Source organism: Eschrichtius robustus, chromosome 21, assembly GCF_028021215.1.
Source record: "Eschrichtius robustus isolate mEscRob2 chromosome 21, mEscRob2.pri, whole genome shotgun sequence".
Taxonomy (NCBI): Eukaryota; Metazoa; Chordata; class Mammalia; order Artiodactyla; family Eschrichtiidae; genus Eschrichtius; species Eschrichtius robustus.
Window position 1 is genome coordinate 18,409,868 of NC_090844.1, and position 11,100 is coordinate 18,420,967.

Below are 11,100 nucleotides of genomic sequence, written 5' to 3' on the forward strand. Positions count from 1 at the left end.
ATTGAAGCTGAAAATCTGTTAAACTGTGGGTAATGGGAACCCCACCTAGTTTGCTGCTGGTGCCTCACCTCTCTGGAGTATGTTTACTTTAAAAGTTACATTAAAAATAGATACTTCATGTTGAAGAGATGTATTGACATAGTTGGCCAAGATCATTGCTACATAAATTTTGAGAACCTTGTAGGATTTTGCAGGTTACGGCATTTTATGTAAAAAATTTGGGTGAAACATGGACTATGAAACATGCCACACCAAGACGGAACATTTTTTTAAAAAGGATGGACCTATTTATACATTTTCAGTTTGCAAATATTTATTATATATATTTATTTATTAAAGAGTTTATTTTTTACTAGTATATGAAGATAATACAAGAGAAAAAAACAACAAAAAATTCTTTATCGTGCCATTACTTTGTTGTGATGTCTTGGGCTGTAAAGAAGACATCATTATTGCTACACATTAAACATAGAATAAGATCTTGAATTTCTTTTTAAAAATAAAGTATAGCATAGATTATATTTTTTTGCAGTCAATTGCCTTCTAAATGTAACATTGGTTTCTTTGGCCTAGAAAAATGCTGTATCAATTTGTGTTGAATTCAACACACATTCAAAAAGGGAATTAAACATTTTAATTTTTATGTTTTGGTTTCATTCCTTTTCAGGTGGAGTTATTCTACTTATATAACATATTTTTAAAGTGACAAAATTCTGAGTTCCTAGAGAAAAGCTTGATATTTAGAGAACTTCTAATGGTGAAAATTATTGGACATTATAAGCCATTTATGCTTACTTATCTTCTTGACTTAGTCTGGCAAAGCCCATTTCTTTTCACCCACTATGATCACAGAAAGAATGCGTCTTTGTAGTACCACCATTAATAATAGTAAGGCTCCATCTACCTGAGTGTGCTATCTTTTCCGTTATAGCTGCTATTTTGTCATTATTTCAATAAACAGTCATTAAGCCTACTATACAGAAGATACTGTTAGGCACTAAGGAAAATATGGTGATCAAGACAGAGGTGGGTCCTGCTTCATGGAGCTTAATGTCTAGTAGGCGAAACTAACGAACACCGTAACTGTGAATTGTGATGTGCTCTATGAGAAAAACAAGGTTTAGACACAGAAAAAAAAAAGAGAATAAATTTAGATAGGGTGAGTCAGAGGCTTCTCTAAAGAGCTGACATTTCTTAAAGGATAAGGCTAAGAGGAGAATAAGAGCCTTAAAGGAAGAGGAAACAGTGAGTCTGGAGTCCCTAAGGTGAGAAAGAGCTTTGCGGCTGGAGCTGAGTGACCAATTGGGAGAGTGGCACATATAAGTTTACAGAGCCACACAGATACAAATCCTGTAGGTTCTTAAAGACATTTCTGAGGTTTTATTTGCTCCTACCCAGCAGTTGTCAATGTCACCACCCTCACATGTAGCAGTCATCATTGGGAATGTGGTTACAATCATGGAAGCAGCTGTCACCAGTTAGAACCTGGAAGTCTTGGTGAAACGCATTGCTGGGCTACAGCCCCACAGTTTCTGATGTGTGGGTCTGGGGTGAGACCTAAAAATTTACATTTTTAACAGGTTCCCAGGTAATATTGATGCAGTTGGTCTGGAGACCATACTTTAAGAACCACTAGTCTAGAGCTGTGTTTCTCACACTTTAATGTACATGTGAAATCACCTGGGGATCTTGTTAAAGGACAGATCTGTTAGACCAGGTCTCAGTTAGGGGGTGAAGAGCTGAACTTTTGCATTTCTAACAATGTCCCAGGTGATGCTTGAGATGGCCAGACCATGCACCACACTTTGAATGAAAGACTAACTGTTGCTTTAATGTTCTCTGGAGTTATTCCTATTAATTCATCCTCTCATTACTTGAATAAATTAATGGTAATGTGGAGGGTGAGGGTAGGGAGTTCAACAGATACCTTTAATAAAGCTACATGGGAATGTGTGCGTGGCTAGAGGAGTAGTGTGTGTACTTGCGTGTATACAGGGTAAGAGGCAGAGAAATGGTTTAGCTCAAAACCCATTGGTTTAAATATAGAATAGATAGCTAGTGGGAAGCAGCCACGTAGCACAGGGAGATCAGCTCGGTGCTTTGTGACCACCTAGAGGGGTGGAATAAGGAGGGTGGGAGGGAGACGTGAGAGGAAGGAGATATGGGGATATATGTATATGTATAGCTGATTCACTTTGTTATAAAGCAGAAACTAACACACCATTGTAAAGCAATTATACTCCAATAAAGATGTTAAAAAAAAAACACAAAACCTATTCCTTTTATAAATGTAAAAAAAATAGTAAAAATGGCTTAGCAGTAATACTTTAATAATCTTCAGAATAAAATAATTCCCATTTATTTTTATTTGTCAAAAAAAGTGAAAAACTAGTTTTGGTTCAGTGTTTGACACCTATATTAAAGCATGTGTCCCAAAGCCAGCATTGTGCAAGTATTTCAAATCTTTTGCAAAATGTTGCTGGTGTCTAAATTTATAACTGTGGAGGAAGTCATATAAATTTAAAGAGATAATACAGTGATCAAAGATGGCCCACAATGAATATTGTTACTCAATCAAAATTTCTTCTTTTTTTTTTAGATATAATAAGAATATAAATTTAACTTTTTTAAAAAATTGGGGTATAGTTGCTTTACAATGTTGTGTTAGTTTCTGCTGTACAATGAAGTGAATCAGCTATATGTGTACATATATGCCCTCCCTCCTAGACCTCCCTCCTCCGCCCCCATCCCACCCATCTAGGTCACCACAGAGCACCGAGCTGAGCTCCCTGTGCTATACTGCAGGTTCCCACTAGCTGTCTGTTTTACACATGGTAATGTATATATGTCAATCCCAATCTCCCAGTTCATCCCACACCTCATTTCCCACCCCGTGTCCTCATGTCCAGTCCCTATGTCTGCGTCTCTATTCCTGCCATGCAAATAGGTTCATCTGTACCATTTTTCTAGATTCCACATATATGCGTTAATATACGTATTTGTTTTTCTCTTTCTGACTTACTTCACTCTGTATCACAGACTCTATGTCCATCCACATCTCTACAAATGACCCAATTTCATTTCTTTCTATGGCTGAGTAATAGTCCATTGTATATATGTACCACATCTTCCTTATCCATTCATCTGTTGATAGACATTTAGATTACTTCCATGCAAAGAAAACCATAAATTAGACGAAAAGACAACCCTCAGAATGGGAGAAAATATTTGCAAATGAAGCAACTGACAAGGGATTAATCTCCAAAATATATAAACAACTCATGCAGCTCAATATCAAAAAAACAAACAACCCAATCAAAAAATGGGCAGAAGATCTAAGTAGACATTTCTCCAAAGAAGACTTACAGATGGCCAAGAGGCACATGAAAACATGCTCAACATCACTAGTCATTAGAGAAATACAGATCAAAAGTACAATGAGTTATCTTCCCCTGACACCGGTCAGAATGGCCATCATCAAAAATATCTACAAACAATAACTGCTGGAGAGGGTGTGGAGAAAAGGGAACCCTCTTGCACTGTTGGTGGGAATGTAAATTGATACAGCCACTATGGAGAACAGTATGGAGGTTCCTTAAAAGACTAAAATAGAACTACCATAGGACGCAGAAATCCCACCACTGGGCATATACCCTGAGAAAACCATAATTCAAAAAGTTTAACTTTTTTATGGTGATAGCTACCTGTAGAAATTTGAGATATGAAATATGATTGAAGCAGTGGCTTTACAAACTTTCAGAAAACTAGAAAGTCACTATATCTTGCCTTCTAATTCTATTTATATATTGGCATGTCTTCCTATGTCAGAAAAACAATTTGTATCTACTGAATTTATACTACTTGAAGAAATGATCTATTCCATATCTGAATAGATTTCACTTGATACTCCTAAATGGAAGTAGTGTGTGAACATATTAATTAATTCATACATGGAAGGATAAGAATAATTTGGTTTATTATCAAATCAATATTTTGAAAATAATTAATTTTATCCTCAGGATGCTTGGGGAAAATCTCACCCATTAATCATCTTCTTTCTTCTTTATTTTAAATGTTCTATTAGAAATCATTTATTAACTTACATTTTCCATTCTTTCTTGCTTGGAATGTTAACTATCATTTGCAAAACTTCCCTACAGTTTCTGCAATGATAAGAGAATGTATATAAATAAACTTTCATTAGCAACAATTAGCTTTTCTACTTGCTAAAATAGAACAGATTGATCTCTTTCCTGGTTGAGTGTTCTCCACAGGCTACAGCAATTGCCATGTATAACTGTATATAATTAATACTTTGAGACCAAGGTTCTTCTCTCTATAGAGACCACTCCGGCATGGGAGGCTGCAATGTGTCAAATGGCCCGTGACAGTTGGTTGAATGGTTCCATAAATGCTGAAAATAGCCTTGCTTCTCATCAGACTAAGCAACCCCACATTCAGGCCCCAAAAGTGCAGTTGCTTGGGACAAGCTGTTACAGTGAAGTTGTACCCTAGTCTTGCATAGGATACTATGTCCATCAACAGAAAAGAAGGATTAGAGAACTAGACTAGAAAAGAAAAAACTAATCAAAGGCCTCTTAGTTTTAAAAGATTTCTGGATTTCATATCAAAGTTCCCCTGACCCTGTTTGAAAAAATATTCAATGTTTCCTGGTTCCTCAGACACTAAAGTTTCCTGTATGATTTGGCTTCTAGGTGGTTCACATGTATCTTGCCACGCATTGGGACAAAGGGAGTTTGAATATTTATTTTAGCATTTCTGGCATCCAGAGATGAATATCTGTCCTCATTTCATCCACAAGTCCCCCTCCACCATGGTTAAAATATAAGAAAATATAACTTCAGATACAAGTGTTTACTTATATTTAAGTTTTTACTTATATATTTTTGACCAACCCATGTTTTTTCCCCAATGAACCGTATACTCTTTACCCCAATTCAGTAAATAAGTCAGCTCTACTTCTATTTTCTCTCTAGTTTTTTAATGAAGAAGCATTCAGGACCTGTCACTTGTATTGCTCCAGATCTCTTCATGGTGGTGGAATGGCCAGTCGTGTGTGAGGTTCGAGCATATTTATTGGCCAGACTGTTACCTCACCCTTTGCCATGGGGCTTGAGTTGTGTGGAGGGTGGGACTGTGAAGGGGGCAATTATTGTGAAGGGAGAAATTATTGAGAAGATAAATTGTTAAGGTGAAGAAGACTCTACCTCCAAGCACACTGAGATTTGGATGGCTACCACATCTTGTGGTATTTGAAAATAATCGTCTTGGAGGTATCAGAGTGAAGAGTGCAGTGGTCAAGCACAGTGTTTCTTAGAAGAAGCAGTGTACCCTGGGCATCAGTAAGGGTGCTCTTGCCAAGGGCTGGCTCCTAGGAGTGCAGCATGCTTCTGTGAAGGACAGTACTCTATCCCGATTCTACTGCTTCCATTTAACAATGGAGCCCTCATCTGCCCGTCATCCCTTGAGAGTACTTGGGTATCAGATATAATCAAATTTGTGGTGGTGGCAAAAGGACTTGATGTTCTCTCTTTGGGTTGCTCTGTTTTAACGATGGACCAGTAAGTGGCTGGCAACTGATTTGTACTCAAAAATGAGTACACCATTTGACAGACATGACAACCTTTTCATTTCCTTAGGGACATGCCAATGATTCCACATCAAGGGATCACTGGAGAGTCCACTGGGGAGTCATTCTGGGTTATATGGGCTGAGAGGTTAGAAAGTTGCCTGTGTAATCTTTAAGAAACCTGCCTGTCAGGAGGCCACGTGATCTAATGATGTTACTGCAGCAGAATACCCCATTGTGTCGGTATCTGTACCCGGCACTTACTTTCTTTGCATCCTGTTTAGTGATGTGAGTTTCAAGGACAAACATTTTGTTCCATTCAGTGTATAATTTATATGTTTGAAATAACAACACTCCCATAAAAGTTATTGTTTGGTGAAGGGCCCTTGAATTTAGTTTTTCTATAAAATTGTTCTATCATTTTTAGTTGTCAAACTAATAAGGGAAGGCAGAGCCTCAAGTACAATTATTTCCAACTGCTACGCCCACGTGCCAGCTCTAAAATAAATACATCTTCTATTTGAATAAGATCAAGGACACCTGTTTAAATGTTACCTTATGAGATTATAATGTAGTGCTAAAGAATTTATCCTATAGTAGGGCCATTCTGGCCAGACAAAGGCACACTATATTGATGACCAAAATTAACAGGTCATAATTAGCATCTAAAAGGATGCATTTGCTACATCAGTGACCACAGATTACCAAAAGGTTGATTCAATGTCCATCTCTATTTTGGACCAGTCAAACCAGGGTTCAAGGGGTAAGTGGTGTGTGGGGTTAGTCCCAGTTTCTTCAACATCCCTGCTATGTAATTTAGTATAGTCCTACTGCACCGTGGTACTATTCCACATTTGCAACAGTGTGGTTCTAGAGCTTCCCTTTCGGCAGGTCCAGTTGTTGGGGGTTCTACTCTTTAACATTTGAAGGCTCTTTCCATCCCTAGAATTGCAATAAATCCCTTGCAATTACACACTCAAGGAAAGGAAATACCACCCTAGGAAAACTTCTTTGGTCCTCTGTGTCTGGCCACTATCCTAACCCAGGAACCTCAGCTACTTCTCCTCCATATCTTTCAATAGTCAAAAAAAATTCTCTCCTTATGTTCAAGTTTCCCAGAATTAATGTTATCTTTGATCCTGTATCTAAAAGTTCCTGAGATTCTTGAAAGTTATCTTTTGTTCAAAACAAGTCTCGGGGTTTAGAGTCTCTCCAGGCCAATCTAATGTTTTACTGGACCTGATGTTAAAGATTTTGGGGCAGATTGTCATTCCCTTTGAGAGACTGGGTCTAATCTCCAGACTTTAGTGCCAGGGTTCTTAAATTAAGAAAGATCAGAAGAAATCAAAGGAAACGCTTTGGAAGTTGTCCTTTGTTTTCCATGTGCAGGGAGTTTATCCTTAGGATTTACGAAGCCCTTGTCTCAGTGTTCCCTCTCTTGGCTCAGCTCCCAGTGATTCTGAAGTGGCTTGTTGCTATATGTGTGGAGGCTTTGCCAAGGTTGTTGCCATAGCTGCCGTGCCTGCAAGTTTAGCTGATTCTTCCGTCCTATTGATCTCCTCCGAATCTTAGTAGCTTGTCAGTGTTTCTCTTGTGAATGGGGGATGTGATTCCAAATCTAATGACCCTTTGTCTTAGCCCATAGAGAAATTGTTGCACAGACAGTGGGCCCAATCGAAATTCATATCTTTCCATTAGCCTATTCTCCAGCTATTTCCCATGAAATTCATGCTTCCACAGAAAGCTTTTGGGAGTTAGAAACATAACCCTTTGGGAGAGACTCAAGATGATCATTTCTTTGCATTTCGGCATAAAGATAATCATCTGAATTGTTAGGTTCACCTATCCTGTTGGTCAGGATGGTCCCTATTTGAAGTTCTTTCTTTCTAGTCTCCTTGATCCCTTGCTTATCAGTTTTCTACGATGGGGTTGCTCATCTTGGTTTCCAAGCTTTCCCTACCCACAGAATCAAAGCATTAATTTCAAAGGGGTGTCCACTTCTTCCTCTTACATATTATATTCATTACCTCTCCTTTTTTTAAATTGTGGTAAAATATACATAAATTTACCTTTTTGAAACAATTAAAAATGTACGGTTCTATGGCATTAGGTACATGCATGTCGTTGTGCAACCATCCCTGCCATTCATCTCCAGAACGTTTTCTTCTTCCCCACCTGCAACTCTGATCCATTGAACACTAACTCCTTATTCTCCTCTCCTCTCACCCTTTGGCAGCTACCGTTCTACTTTCTGCTTCTGTGAATTCAACTGTTTTAAGAACCTCATACAAGTGGAATCACACATTATTTGTCCTTTTGTAACTGGCTTATTTCACTTAGCATAATGTTTTCAAGGCTCGTCTATGTTGTAGCACGTGTCAGATTTTTAAGGCTGAATAATATTTAATTGTATGTATATACCATATTTAGTTTACACATTCTTCTGTTCATGGACACATGGGTTAATCCCACCCTTTGTCTATTTTGCAAAACTGCTATGAACATGGGTGTACAAATATTTATTCAAATCCCTACTTTCATTTCTTTTGGTCATACTTTAAACAGTTTTTAAAAATGTTCTTTAAAAATTTTTATTGTGGTATAATTTACATAGAATAATTCAAAGATTTTAAGTGTAGCATTTTATGGTTTTTGACAAATATTGATATATACACCTGTGTAACTCCCACTACACTCACAATATGGAATATTTCCATCAGGCCAGAATGTTTCTCCTTGCCCATTTGTGGTCATTACTTCCTTCACCCACAGCTCAAGGAAACCACTGATCTGCTTACTGTCTCTATAGATTAGCTTTTATTTTCTAGAATTTAGCATCGATGGAAACATTCAGTATGAACTCAACGTTTTTGAGATTTACCCATATTGCATGTATCAGAGGTATATTTCTCTTTATTGCTGAGTAGTAGTTCATTGTAAGGCTATAACACAATTTGTTTATCTATTCAACAGTTGATGGACATCTGGTTGTTTCCAGGGCTATTGTGAATGAAACTGCTATGAACATATATTTTTCATTCTCTGGGATAAATGTCTAGAGTGGAATTGCTGATTTGTATTTATAATACACAGCCAACCAGTGTCCCAAAGTGGTTGTACCATATTACTTTTCAAAGAGCATCATAAGGGGTTTCCTGGTGGTGCAGTGGTTAAGAATCTGCCTGCCAATGCAGGGGACATGGGTGGGAAGATCCCACATGCCGTGGAGCAACTAAGCCCATGCGCCGCAACTACTGAGCCTGTGCTCTAGAGCCTACAAGCCATAACTACTGAGCCTGTGAACCACAACTACTGAAGCCCCCGTGCCTAGAGCCCGTCCCCGGCAACAAGAGAAGCCACCGCATTGAGAAGCCCACGCACCTCAACGAAGAGTAGCCCCTGCTCGCTGCAACTAGAGAAAGCCTGAGCGCAGCAACGAAGACACAACGCGGCCAAAAAAAATAAATAAATAAAATTTAAAATAATAAAAATTAAAAAAAATAAAAGAGCATCATATGAGTTCCAGTTGTTCTACATGCTCGTCAACACTTGGTATGAATAGTCTTTCTAGTTTTAGAAATCCCAGTGGTATCTCATGTAGTTCTAATTTGCATATAATTTACATCTAAATGCTTTTATTTAATTAATTAAATTCCATAGTGACTAATGATGTGGAACATATTTTCATGAGGTTATTTGTCATCTGTATATCTTCTTCAGAGCATTAGTTCAGATTTTTTGCCCATATTTATTGGGTTATTTATCATATTATTGAGTTGTAAGAGTTCTATATATATTCTAGGTATAAGTCCTTTTTGAATATATATTTTGCAAATATTTTCTCTCAGTCTGTGTTTATCTTTTCTTTCATTAACAGGGTCTTTTGAAGAGCAAAGTTTTAAATTTTGATAAAGTCCAATTTATGAAATAGTTTTCGTTCATACTGTTTGTTTTGTATCTAGAATTTTTTTGCCAAACCCAAAGTTGCTAAATATTTCTCCTGTGTGTTCTTCTTGAAATTCTTATAGTTGTAACTCTTACATTTAGATCTATGATCCATTTTGAGATTATTTTTGCCTGTGAAATTTTCAGAACTTTATTTATCTTTTTTTTTGATGAAAGACTATTTAATTCTTCAAGAATCTGAAAACAGACCAAATGTGTTTCACTCTGAACACTTTGTAGAGGCGAACTGAGGCTGCAGTACTTTAGTGGGTTTTTTTTTTTTTTTATATTTATTTGGCTTTGCCGGGTCTTCGTTACAAGCATGCAGGATCTTCAACGCCCCATGTGGGATCTTTAGCTGGGGCACACATGTGGGATCTAGTTCCCTGACCAGGGATCAAACCCGGGCCCCCTGACTTGGGAGCGTTGAGCCCTAGCCACTGGACCACCAGGGAAGTCCCAGCACTTTAGTTTTGATGCAGTATTCCGCCAGGGTCGTGGGGACCTTCGCTCCATCCTTTTCTGCTTTGTCTTTAGTGGCTGAAACCTGTTTCCTAATGATTTCAGCATATTCTTTGTCTTTTCCTGTACTGTCCCTCCCTTTCCTGAACATAACCGAAGCATTCACCTCGGCTAGGGAGGAGGTATTGGGCTCATTAAGCAACGAGATTACACTTAGCAGGATAGTCCTGAAATTTTGAGTAGGGTTCCGCCTTTCAGAGGGCGGTTCTCCACTCTGCGGGTCGCCTACAGGCGGAGGAAGAATGGAAATGCATGCATCTCCATGCTCTTAAATGTTGGGGAGCCACATTTGGGTCAAGAATCTCAAGGTAGGTGGTGAATCCGTGTAATCAATAGGGAATTTAATATGAGCCTGAAGTAGCCGCCTTCGTAGAGGGTGTTAGGGGGTCCGAAGAGGGCAACCTCCCCGTTGTAGAGGTCGGATTCATCCACCAGGGTGAGGCGGCGCCCTCCACCGCTTCCTCCTGCAGGGATTTCAGCTCGAGGAGCAGGGCCTACTGCGAACTGGTCATCTGCTACTGGGCCATCGCATTGGTGGCGGCGCGGGATGAGGGCCCCAGTCCTCACGAATGGGCCGGGGAGGGGGGGGAGGGGGAGGGGGAAGGAGGGAGGAGGGGGGAGGGGGACCAGGCCCTTCCCCGCCGCTTGCCCTGGGCGGGGCTGCACCCTGGCGTCTTCACACACCCCGCGGCGGTACCAGGCCCCTGACGGCAGTGGGCCGGCCTGGTTCTTCTCACGTTCAGGCCGGGTTGGGGGAGGGCTGGAGAGAGTTAAAGAAATTCTGGGTTGTTCCCTGCCCCACCTTAACTGGGGCGGTGGCGGGGTGGGGCCCGAGAGGAGGTGGAAGTGGAGGAAGGCGTCAGAGGGCCCGGGATGGTGAGGGGACAGTGCCTAGCTTCCTGGCCCTCTCCTAGAATTTTATTTTTTCTTTTCTTTTTTAAATTATTTTTTATTGGAGTATAGTTGATTTACAATCTTGTGTTCGTTTTTGCTGAACAGCAAAGTGAATCAGTTATACATATACATATATCTACCCTTTTTTA

The 11,100-nt window shown here is 39.3% G+C and overlaps 1 pseudogene; it reads right to left on the bottom strand.

The window, feature by feature from the left end:
* Window positions 1-9,968: 9,968 nt before the first annotated feature.
* On the bottom strand, window positions 9,969-10,584 carry LOC137755864 (ubiquitin-conjugating enzyme E2 R2 pseudogene; annotated as a pseudogene).
* Window positions 10,585-11,100: the final 516 nt, after the last annotated feature.